The sequence below is a fragment of the Fukomys damarensis genome, unplaced genomic scaffold (genome assembly GCF_012274545.1).
Source record: "Fukomys damarensis isolate Sample0158 unplaced genomic scaffold, DMR_v1.0_HiC HiC_scaffold_6, whole genome shotgun sequence".
Classification (NCBI taxonomy): Eukaryota; Metazoa; Chordata; class Mammalia; order Rodentia; family Bathyergidae; genus Fukomys; species Fukomys damarensis.
The window spans coordinates 24,064,106-24,075,885 of NW_022900918.1; positions in this window are offsets into that span (position 1 = coordinate 24,064,106).

Consider the following 11,780-nt stretch of genomic DNA (forward strand, 5'->3'; position numbering starts at 1 on the left):
TGATAGAATTACTGATAAACTTTTTTAAGAAATGAAATCTATAATCCAATGAAAACTTTGTATATGGTGATATCTCTCACTCTTCTGTTAATATTTTCTGTATTTCTTCTCGTATTATTTTGACATGGTACAATATCTTTTCCCTTTGATGTATTTTTCTCTTCTAGTGCTTTTACTGAGCCCATAAGTCTATATCTGAACATCATTCCCAGGTTAGAAGCATGTTTATTGCATCAGTTATTACCTGCCTTCTAATTTCTTAAGTAAAATGTTTACTCATATTACCCTGAAGCAGTAAATTCTACTGCTACTCAAGAAAGAGGTTTGTGCATTTCCTGAATGCCTCCATATTAAAAAATCTCAGACTGAGTTTATTCTTTGCTCATTTAATCTTAATTTAGAAAAAAAAATTCTGTTTCCTATCCTGGAGAATAACTACCACATTCACAGTTACATACACTGGAGGGTTAAACTTCACCAACCGCAACTGAACTTTTCATTACAGAGAAAAGCCATGAATTATCAAGTCTCTTTGACTCTCCCTTCTCATCATTTGTTAAATGAACCTGCTCTGTTCCATGCCACCTGCCATGTGCTCTTCTGCATCTCCATTACCATCTTTCACTTAGAGTACCGCAGTCATTCCAAATCCTCTCACTGCTGTTTCTCTTTCATCCCACAATATATATTTCTTAGTGAAGACATAAAAATGGTTCTAAAATGCAAATACCTCCATTCCATTTGTCTACCTAATAGTGTTTAAGAGCTTCCATTATCCTCAGGAAAAAATCCAAATACTTTAGCGTGCCATATATATAAGCATTCCTTTATAGACTTCTCCATGCTTATCTTTTCAGTACTTTATAGACTATTACTTTCTGTTAAAATTATAGTGACTTTCTTCGTACTTCCCAAAAATGTCATTCTTTATCTTCCTTTCCAGTGATTATGTGTCCAACTCTCTCTAGCTGTAACTCTCTTTCTCTTTTTTTATTTCTATCACAAATTTTTCTCAACCTCATGAGCTTCTGAGAGGCCAGCACACATATTTGTGTTAGGTATTTCTCCTCTGCCCCACCATCCTCCAAAGAGTAAACTTATTATAGTATATTTTACATGGCAACCACATTTTAATTTAATTGTTTATTGCTCTTGTCTTTGTAAATCTTTGAGGACAGGAGATCTTACTTAGCATTCTAATTATAGCAACTAGTAGAGAGCTAAATTTGTAGGCACAAATTTAATGCCCTTTTAAAAAAGATGAAAATAGAAATATCCTTCAACAGGAAATTATCTTCTATGAATGCTTAAGCAGTGTTGCAGTATCCATTGTGTCTGAAGCTAAATAGAAAATATTCAGTTAGTATACCAAAATAATGGCAAATATTTATACATCTTCAGGTTTATTATAAAATTTTGCATGTTATTTCCTGCCAAATGTGGCCTTACTCCAGGGAAGCTACATTATTTCACACTGACCATCTTACTCAAGAACCTAGAGTATAGTTTTTGGATTGAGTGTCTTACAATAGTCTAGAGATTAATAAATTTTTTTTCTCAACCAGAGCATTAAAATATCTAAATTGAACAAATTCTACTGTTTAGATTTATTTTTCAGTTATTCAAAGGATGAAATGATTCAAATATAAAAATTTGTAATCTGCCTAAAATATATGATATATGTATTCATAGATAAAGAAGGTAAAAATATCAGAGCAAGTAAAACACAAATAATTAGAGAACTAATGATACTTTTACCATCTCTTGATTCCATAATATCAGAAACCTATAATACATACTAGTATCAAAATAATTTGACAATAAGATAGATCTAAAATTTTGTCAGTATAAATTTAGATATTTCTCCAGAAGACCCAATTTAATATTGTAGAGTTGAATTTGAATTCTTCTTAATCTGTTTTCCAGGTTATTTTCTCTTCTCTGCATTTATTTTATTGATGAAAGTAGACACAATTTATTAAAGTTACAGACCTGGTCTTTGCAGATGATTTGTACTCTTACACCAATCAGCATAACACTTGAATCTACCTTCTCTTAAACTTTTTTATGGTTCTCTCAATTAAAATTAGGACTTTGTGCAAGCTGACAAGTGCTCTACCATTGAACTACATCCCTAGCCTTAATTTCATTGTTTTAGATCAATTCAAATACACACCATCACTGGAACAACATATGCTTAACCTACACATATTTTGAAATAATAAAGGTAACCGTTGTTAGGCCTCTCTCAAGTTTCATGCAATAGGAAGAATGAGAATACAAAAGTTTGGAGATAGGTACCAGTAGACTAGTGGCAAGTAAACAGCTGTGGAACTTCACTAAGCATAGCATAGCCTGCTGATTATTCTGAACTTTTATTACTGAAACTGAGATAAACAACGTACTTGAGATCTTTTATTTTGATCCTCTAAAGATACTGAGAGCTGAATTCATTTTTTGTAACCTGAATTATTGTATGAATTACACCTATTTGCAGGAAGAATTTCACATTAAAAATTTTCACATTTAATTATTGTCTAAAAAGTTAAAGATACTGTATTTGTAAGTAATCACTAGCCAAGATCATATTCCTCTCCTGTGGCCCAGAGTTTATTCAGTGACATAAGATCAGTAAGTACTCTTCTATACACTTAGCCAAAGGAGAGAGAGTATTTAATTAAGAAATAATAAAATTGTCCAAAAACTTTAATTCAAATATCTGTTATGGACTTATAAATCTGTTACCTGAGTAAAAAGTATATATACAAATTTAAAAAAATCAAAGTACATATTGACAATATCTAAAAAATTAACTTTGTATTTTTTACTTTTTTATTGTAGAAAAAACAAAATTTTATAAGAAAACAATAGTTAATACAGAGCTTTGTATTTTTCCAATATTTTCACATTTACAGACACACATACACACACACACACACACACATGTATATATAATGAATATAGAGTTTTAGTATTTCATTTTTGTGTATATAAACTATCTAGATTTTAAATATATGCCATTACTAAATATGAGTACATGTAAATGTAATTTATGATTAAGTATATATAAACATGTTAGTTTACAATATTATCACTTATCGTTGAAACTATTGGTTTTCTAATTTTTTATCAAAAATCTTTTAATTTGATGTGAAATAGTTCACAAATGTGTCTTTCATTATTAAGAAAATACTTCATTAGTTTTTGTAATCAAACTTATGAAGATAAGACTTTACATATTTAATACAGTGCATTACCCCTGTACAAATGGGAAAAAATTAAATTTAACGTCTCTACACCAATATGGTTGTTAATTTCCGTACAATGCCAAAGCAACACAACGTTGGGATAACGTTTTCCAAATTGACAGCACAGTTAAAGTTTCAAAAATTTCAAATTATATATATGTAAACAAGAAATGTGTCTTAAAAATAGGTATGTATAGGGCCCGAGATTTAGCTCAGCGATTCAGTGGCCTGCCCTGCAAGCGCAAGGACCCGAGTTCAATCCCCGGCACCAAAAATAAATAAATAAATAAATAATAAAAAATAAAAGGCGGGTGGAGGAGTTGAATGGGGGTGGAGGAGTTGAATGAGTAAGAGACAAGATGGATCACGTAAAGGTGCAAATTTCCAGTGATGAATGTCATTATACTGTACACATAAAATATACCAAGAAAATTATTTTTTAAATAGCAGTATTAAAAATAATGACCTTCATTTTGCTATTATGTAAAAAGCTGTGTGTCATACTTTTCACGTTATTCAGAAATTGATGTTTTTGGAACACCGGAATATACTTTACTTTCAGAGATCTTTTAGCTAAATAAGTTCACAGCCACAGTAAAATCAGTCTTGAGCAAATCTAAAGCCAATAGAGCATATTTGCGATGTGTTCTGGTTAAGGTCCTGTTACAGTCATTCAGTGGCATATGAGTGAACTTAATAGAAAGATCCCTCAGCAAGGACTTAGATAAACAATGGCTAAAGTCATCCTAACGTGTACTTCTTGAGCTCTAAAGGTATGTGCATATTTAGTTTTAATTGACCAGGAAATCAGTTATTTCCTTAAGAGTTGAAACCTTTAACTGTTCAACTGTAGAACTAACAAAGCCTATTTGCTGTTCCTCTCTGTATTGCTGGAGAAACTATCACTCATACATTTCTTTATCATTCAGAAAACATGATTTATATACATGTGTATATATATATATATATATATGCATACATATAGAGAGAGATACAATTTTGATTACCTTCTAATTATTTTCTACAGAAGCAATTTGTACCATTTTGAATATTTTCTGTTGTTATCTGTGCTTTCATAAGTAAATGTGTAATTTATTTTCCAGTGGACTTATAAATCCTTTATGAAATATTTTTCTTCAGATGACATTTATATTTAAGTATAATTTAAATTTAAGTAAATCATGCAGATAAGTAAGTTAATGCAGCAATCTCTTGTATAGGTCAGTAAAATGAGGATAAATCAATTTTTCAGGCCACTTTAAAGAGTTGCCAGGAGTATTATGATTGACATCCAATCACAGTGAAGATGTGTGTGTTTCAGTCTCAGTTTAATTTTAGATACCTAAAATACAACATATTCTAGTGGGATGACAAGAACTTGTTTAAAAAGCTTATTCAGTTATTCTGTTTTTGTGTGTTGTGCTGGGGATTAAAACCACAGCCTTGTGGGGATTTAGCTCAGTGGTTCTGCTGCCTGCCTGGAAAGTGCAAGGACCTGAGTTCAAACCCTGGTACAAACAAACACCACAGCCTTCCTCCTAGTTGTCCATTGGCTGTTAAAATTTTTAGGCAAAGATCTCTAAAAATGTATTTTTAAGCAAGTGTCTTACCACTAATCTACTCCACAACTTTAAAGCTTCTTTTTCTCAGAGATAACTTATTTATAAAGACACTCATATTCTAAATGTAAATGTTGGCACCCCCATTCCTGTTACTATGTTACTGTAACAAACTAATATTTTCATTGTTATTTCAGAACAAGTGCTAAAAAAGCAATACATAGCTATATTTAGCCTAAAAGTTTCTTTATTATCTATGTCTTCATTATTGCACCTAATGTTCACTGTTAAATTTAAAGTTTAATACTTAGCATACAGTCCCTGGAAAGTCAACATACACTTCACATATTAAATTTTTGTAATAATGCCTAGGTCTGTTGCATCTTTTACTCAATAAAAAACAAAATAAAGTGTCATACAGAGGTACAAGATCCCAACAATGAATGTAACTGTACTGTATCACTAAAATGTACCAATAAACTCAATTAAAGCTGAAAAAAAAAAGAAAAAAAGAACATCCTTGAATTTGACACCTAAATGTTTTGTGAAATTTCTGTGAATTATAAACTCAGGAGTAGGGTTTCAGGCTCATCATATACAAACATATTTATTATTGTAAAATCATGCTTATTTTTCATAAATCAGCAAATATTTTGCACTGGTATGGTGCACAAATTATTGTCATATTCATAAAAAGACATTTTAATATGTGGTTTTCTAAGATTTTTCACATTATAGGTTTATTGTACAGATTTCTCAGGTTTAGTTTTTGAGAAATCCTCATATTTCCTCAATGAGAAAATCCCATTGAACAGATCATTTTTTAAATAAGGTGATCTGCATTTTCTCACATAAGATATATTCTTCATAATATTGTGTATTAATGTTTGGTTTTTAATTGACAGTTAACTTATTAGATAGAGGTGATAATTTTGCTGTTAAAATACAGGTTTAATTGAAATGCTTTGAAATTTGCCAATTAACTTTTTGCTTATAACTTTGAAATATATTTATAGTCTTATTGTCTTTATCTTGATGATAAATATAGAAGATAATTTTTTATTGCCACTTAATGGTTCATTACAGAATAAATGTGACTTGTTTTTCATTCACCATTTAGAATAGAAATTTTGCTAGACCTGTTCAGCCTGGTCTTTCTCTCTACAACCCACATCATTAATTATGGAGACAAATGACTTTTATAGAAACCCAGTGTATCAGTCTCAGAAATCAGGATACTACCTTTAAAGCAGAGATTATATGCAATTATAAAGTAACTTTTTCAAAAATTATCAACAAACGTAACAAATGCAAAGATAGACATTTATATTCCTAGCATAGAGCTATACAAGGAAGGTTAGAAAGCCCTTCCAAATTCTGATTAAAATACTTTAGAACTATTCATTTTATAAAATATTTTCAGAAATAGAGAAATAAAAATATTGCCATGACAACACTTTGTGTCAATTAATATATTTAATGTTTAGTATATTTTCTGCCAATGACAGCAAATAAAAAATTCACAAAATAATATCATTATCCATAAGGTTATATATACTATAGTCTATAAATTTGTTAAAAATATGACACACTGATAACTATAAAAGCATTAGCAAACAAGAGACAGTCATAGTTCTTGATTTATTTAAAATCAAGTGCTAGAAAAGGAAAATATCCATTTGTATATAATATTTTCTCTTCATAATATTACTTCCTAAATTGAACTTTTTAACTATAATAGACTTCATGACACATAGAGCACTGCAGTCTTTACTTTATATATTTTGTAAACATCATTTCCTTGTTTTCACTTGTTTTCTAATAGTATGAAATATAAAAGTTAAAAATTATGAATTTAGTTTTACATTTCCTTCATTCCATCACTTTTGCACATAAATTGACCTCATTATAACTTTAGAAATAACCCTTTTGAGACCTATTGCTCTATGAAGAGCATTAACGAGATTGATAGAGAAAGTAAGAAAGAATATTATGAATAATGAAGATATTTAGGAATGACTACATTTTTAGAATGGACACTTCTAGACAAAATGTACTAGACCATAGTTGGAAAACTGTTTCTCTAAGTATGAAGTCAGTGTTTTCAGTTATTAGTATCATGTCACCATAAGGAAAATATGAATACTAATGGTCAGTATATTAGGAATAACTGGAATAAGTAGAAGATATGGTCAGATCTGGAGCAGTATGCTATCCCATTTTCATTCAGTCTTTCTTTGTCGGACCATGTTTTCAGACTCTGGTACAAGAAAAATTCAGTCAAGTCATCAACTTTCCTTTCCTCTAGTGGTTTTCTAGTATCAAATCTTACATTCAGGATTTTTGTTGTTGTTGCTGTTTTATTTTTGTTTTTGTTTTACTAGGGATCGAACTGGGGTCCTTGTGCATATTAGGCAAATGGCAGAATCACTGAGCTAAATCCCTAGCTCTGCATTGAAGTTTTTAATCCATTTTGAGTTGATTTTGTAACTGATAACCTAACTTTATACATTTTTATGAGATATCCAATTTTTCTAGCATAAATTTTTTAAAAGACTAAACTTCACTATTATTACCTTTGAATTAAAATGTCAAGGATTAAATTTAACCAAGGATTAATAATTAATGTAATCTCTGTCTTGACAGTTACAAAGCACTCATTAAAAAATGTGCACACAAATGAATGGAAAGACTTCTTATGTTTATAGATTGTGAAAATATTGTTACAATGTCTACAGTATTTAAGGTGATTTCCATTAAAAAGTAACCTCCATTAAAAAAAAATCTTCACGGATCTCAACTACATAGTGACAACCTGTCTCAAAAAACAAAAACAAAACAAAACAAAAACCTCAGCCAAGCAGGGCTTGGTGGCTCACGCCTTTAATCCCAGCACTCGGGAGGCTGAGGCAGGAGGATTGCTGTGAGTTCGAACAAGCCTGGGCTACATAGTGAGCTCCAGGTCAGTCTCAACTACATAGTGAGACCCTGTTTCTAAAAACAAACAAAAACAAAAGAAAAATCTTTACGGAAGTAGAAAAGTGAAATCAAAATCTGAAAATTCATGTGCAACCACAAAAGATCCCCAATAGATATAATAATTTTTAGTAAAAAGAACAAAGCTGGAGTTACCATAAAATCAAATGTCAAAAAATATCCTAGAATTATAATAATCAAAGCAGCATGACACTGTTGTTAAAACAGTCACGTAGAACAAAGCAGGAGAATAAAGATCCTAAAAGTATATTTCCATAATTATAGACAACTGATTCAGCAAAGGCCCTGAAAATACACATTAGAGAAACCAGTGCTACTTCAATCATTGAAGCTAGGAAAACCAGATTGCCCTATAAAGAACACTCACACTGATACTTGTCTGTCATCTTGTGCAATACCAATTCAAAATGAATCAGACCTAAGAATAAGACTGGACATTATGGAACTCTCAGAAGAAAACTTAGATGAACATGTTTGTATCTGTATCCTCAATTACTTCAACTAAGTTCCAAAAAATTAGATATTGATTGTATAGGAAATAATGATTCCATTTTTGTTGTGGATATAATGTAAAAACAATATGAATCAAAAGTAAAAATAAATAGAATTGCTTCAAAACAAAATACTTTACCAAAGTAAATAACCAACACTTTAAAGATGAATCAACAGTGCCGGGGAGTTAGCTCAGAGGTTCGGTGGCCTGCCTTACAAGCTCAAAGACCCGAGTTCAATCCCCGGTACCACAAAAAAAAAAGATGAATCAACAGAATGAAAAATATAATTTCCAAATATTCATCTGACATAGATTAATATCTGCAATCTGTATGAATTAAAAATATTAACAAAACAATAAAATAAACAAGCAACCTAATTTTTAAAATATGTGAATTATCTGAATACAAACTTCTCAAAACAATAAATCTAAATGTGTTACAGCTATGTAAAAAAAATGCACAGTCTCATTTACCACCAGAGCAATACTAACTGACCACACACAATTGAAATGTCAATCATACAAAATAAATAAATAAAAATGTTAGCAATAATACGGAGAAAACAGACCTCTCACAGACTGTTGAAATAGACTGCCATTATGTCAAGTGATGTGGAACTTTCTCAGAATATAAAATCAGAGCTATAATATGGTCTGGCCACCTCACTTCTGAGTACATATCTAAATGAAATCAAATCAACCGCCTGAAGAGATAAATGCATGATAAGTTTTATGACAGCATTATACATGATAGCTAAGATATGAATCCACCTAGTAGCTAACAGAAAATGGATAAAGAAAACATGGTAGATATACAAGATAGTCATATTTTTCACCCATAAAGAATAAAATGTAGCCAAGCGTGGTGGCGCATGCCTGTAGTCCCAGCACTAGGGAGGCTGAGGCAGGAGGATCGGAGACCAGCCTGGGCTACATAGTGAGATCCAGGTCAGTCTCAACTACACAGTGAGACCCTGTCTCTGAAAACAAAACAAAGCAAACAACCAAAAAAAATAAATAAATAAAATAAAATTGTATAGGAAAATGGTAAAATGGGTCAAAGCAAAATATACCAGACACAAAAGGACAAGTACTGCACATTCACTGGTGTGTGTAGAAGTTAAGAAATTGACATGAAAATAGGATGGTGATTATTACAGATTTAAAAAGTTTGATGTATATGGTAAGTGAAAGGAGGATCCATTTGATATTACACATTGAATGTTTGTGTTGAGATATTGTACTGAATCCCATTCATATTAACAATTAAACTTGTTTTTTGTTTGTTTGTTTGTTTTGTTTTGGGTTTTTTTTGGGGGGGTACCAGGGAACAATTAATACTTGTTAATAAAAGTATTTTTAAAAGCATGAAAATGGGTATTTTCATTTTGTTTCAAGTTTTTGAGAGAAATTTTTAGCTTTTGCCTATTCTGTAGAATATTAGCTGTTGGGTTAATATATAGGTATTTGAGCTGAGGTGATTCTTTCAATCCCTAATTTGGTCAGCATTTTCACCAATTTTATTAAATGTCTTTTTGTCACCTAGTGTCTTGGCTAGATGCTGTTGAAGTACATATCATACTTGTTCATTCGCATATGCTGAAAAACCCTTGTATCAGTGGGACGAATGGAGCTTGGTAATGGGGAATAATCTACATAATTTAATATTGTGTTGTTTGTTAGAGTTTTGTTGCATGTTTCTGTGTCTATGTTCATTGTTATTGGCCTGTATTATGTATTTGTTTGTTTGTTTGTTTGTTTGTTTGTTTTTCCTCTCTTTTTGGTTGTATCTTTGTCTGGTTTTGGTATCATAGAATTGTTTTGTCCATTTGATTGTTGGGAAAATTGAGGTATACTAAAAGAAATACTACTACACCTTTTTTACATATAGAATTATCACAGTGCTTTAAAAATTATACTATAATGAATATCTTAAAAAGTAGGGCCAGGGAATTAGCTCAGTGGTTCTGCAACCTGCCTTGCAAGCACAAGGACCTGAGTTCGATCCCTGGTTCCAAAAAAAAAAAGGGTAATATATGATTATATTTTGGTTTTGGGAAAACATGGTTTATTCTATTGAATTACCCTGAAAAAATTTTACAAAACCTGTATTTTTACTCATTCGAGGTATACAGTATTTTTGTCCTCATTAAACTGGGTCTCACCATTGGAGATGCTCTTGAATAATTTCAGAGATATAAATATTTCTAGTACAACAAACCCAAAATATTAAATTATGATTAAATTATGATTCTAGAAAATTTCTTTTAAATTTATTAATTTATTTTTTTTCCAAATATTCTTTATTATCAACTGGAAATATATAGAATTAGCAGTACCTGAAAGATGTCATGTAAATATATATATATAACCAAAAGCATTGATTTGGCCATTTTGGTGGCTTTGTAGTGATTCATTCATATTGTATTGCCGGAATATATTTGTGGAATTTGAAAGAGCTGTACAATTGGTTTATTTGAAGTTTGTAACAAATGTTGTTCATTTACATTATTAGCAAGTTGGTTATTATTCTAATTTTTACCTACACTTGGAAGGCTGAGGCAGGAAGAGTATCATAAATTTGAGGACAGCCTGGGATACACAGTGAGTTCAAGACCAGCCTGAACTACATAGTATGACCTTTTCTAAAAACAAAACAAAACAAAAAAAAATGTAAGATTATGTCCAAATTCATTAATAATGGTGAATCATGAAACGATCTGTATTTTATTCTTCATTGTGAAATTACAAAGCACTCAGAAGGACAATAGATATTCATAGGTTATGCTCACACAAAAAGTCCAGGTGAGATGACTGTAAAATATATTTATCATCCTTATTTATTCATTAAATACACACTTATGAATTTGGTTCCATCTTTCAATCACTTTAAATATTCTAAAATAATTTAATAATAGTAGATATCTGATTAAGACTGTATAAGGTCTATAACCATGTAAAGTTATTATCTAACTACAAATATAACATCTTATAAGAGAAAGAGAATGGAGTTTCAGACATCATAAATCATGAACATGTGATCGGAGTTCAAAATACATCCTTTCCTATCAGCAGTTTAATTACAGCATATACAGAAATAAGATTTCTTCTATAAGTAAAATACATTTTAGAACTTTCTCTTTAAAATATATTGTCATTTTAATTTGTATTTAATTTCAATTTGCACATTTAGCAGATTTGTTGTACATACTATAATTTTTACAGTTAACAGTTTTATATATATTTAATACAAACCTAAATTCTCTACTGGCTTATTTTAATATATTTATACACAGTGACATTTTGCAAATACTAGAAAATTTATAGTTAATTAGTGTGTATTTTATTCATTAAGAGATAAATGAGTTATTAAGGAAATAGAGTGTACTTTGTAAACTAAGATATTTGCATATTTTTTTCCAAATTGTTTTAAAAGGATGCTGAATCTCAAAATTTATGCCTTTTAAGTGCTTACAACTGTAG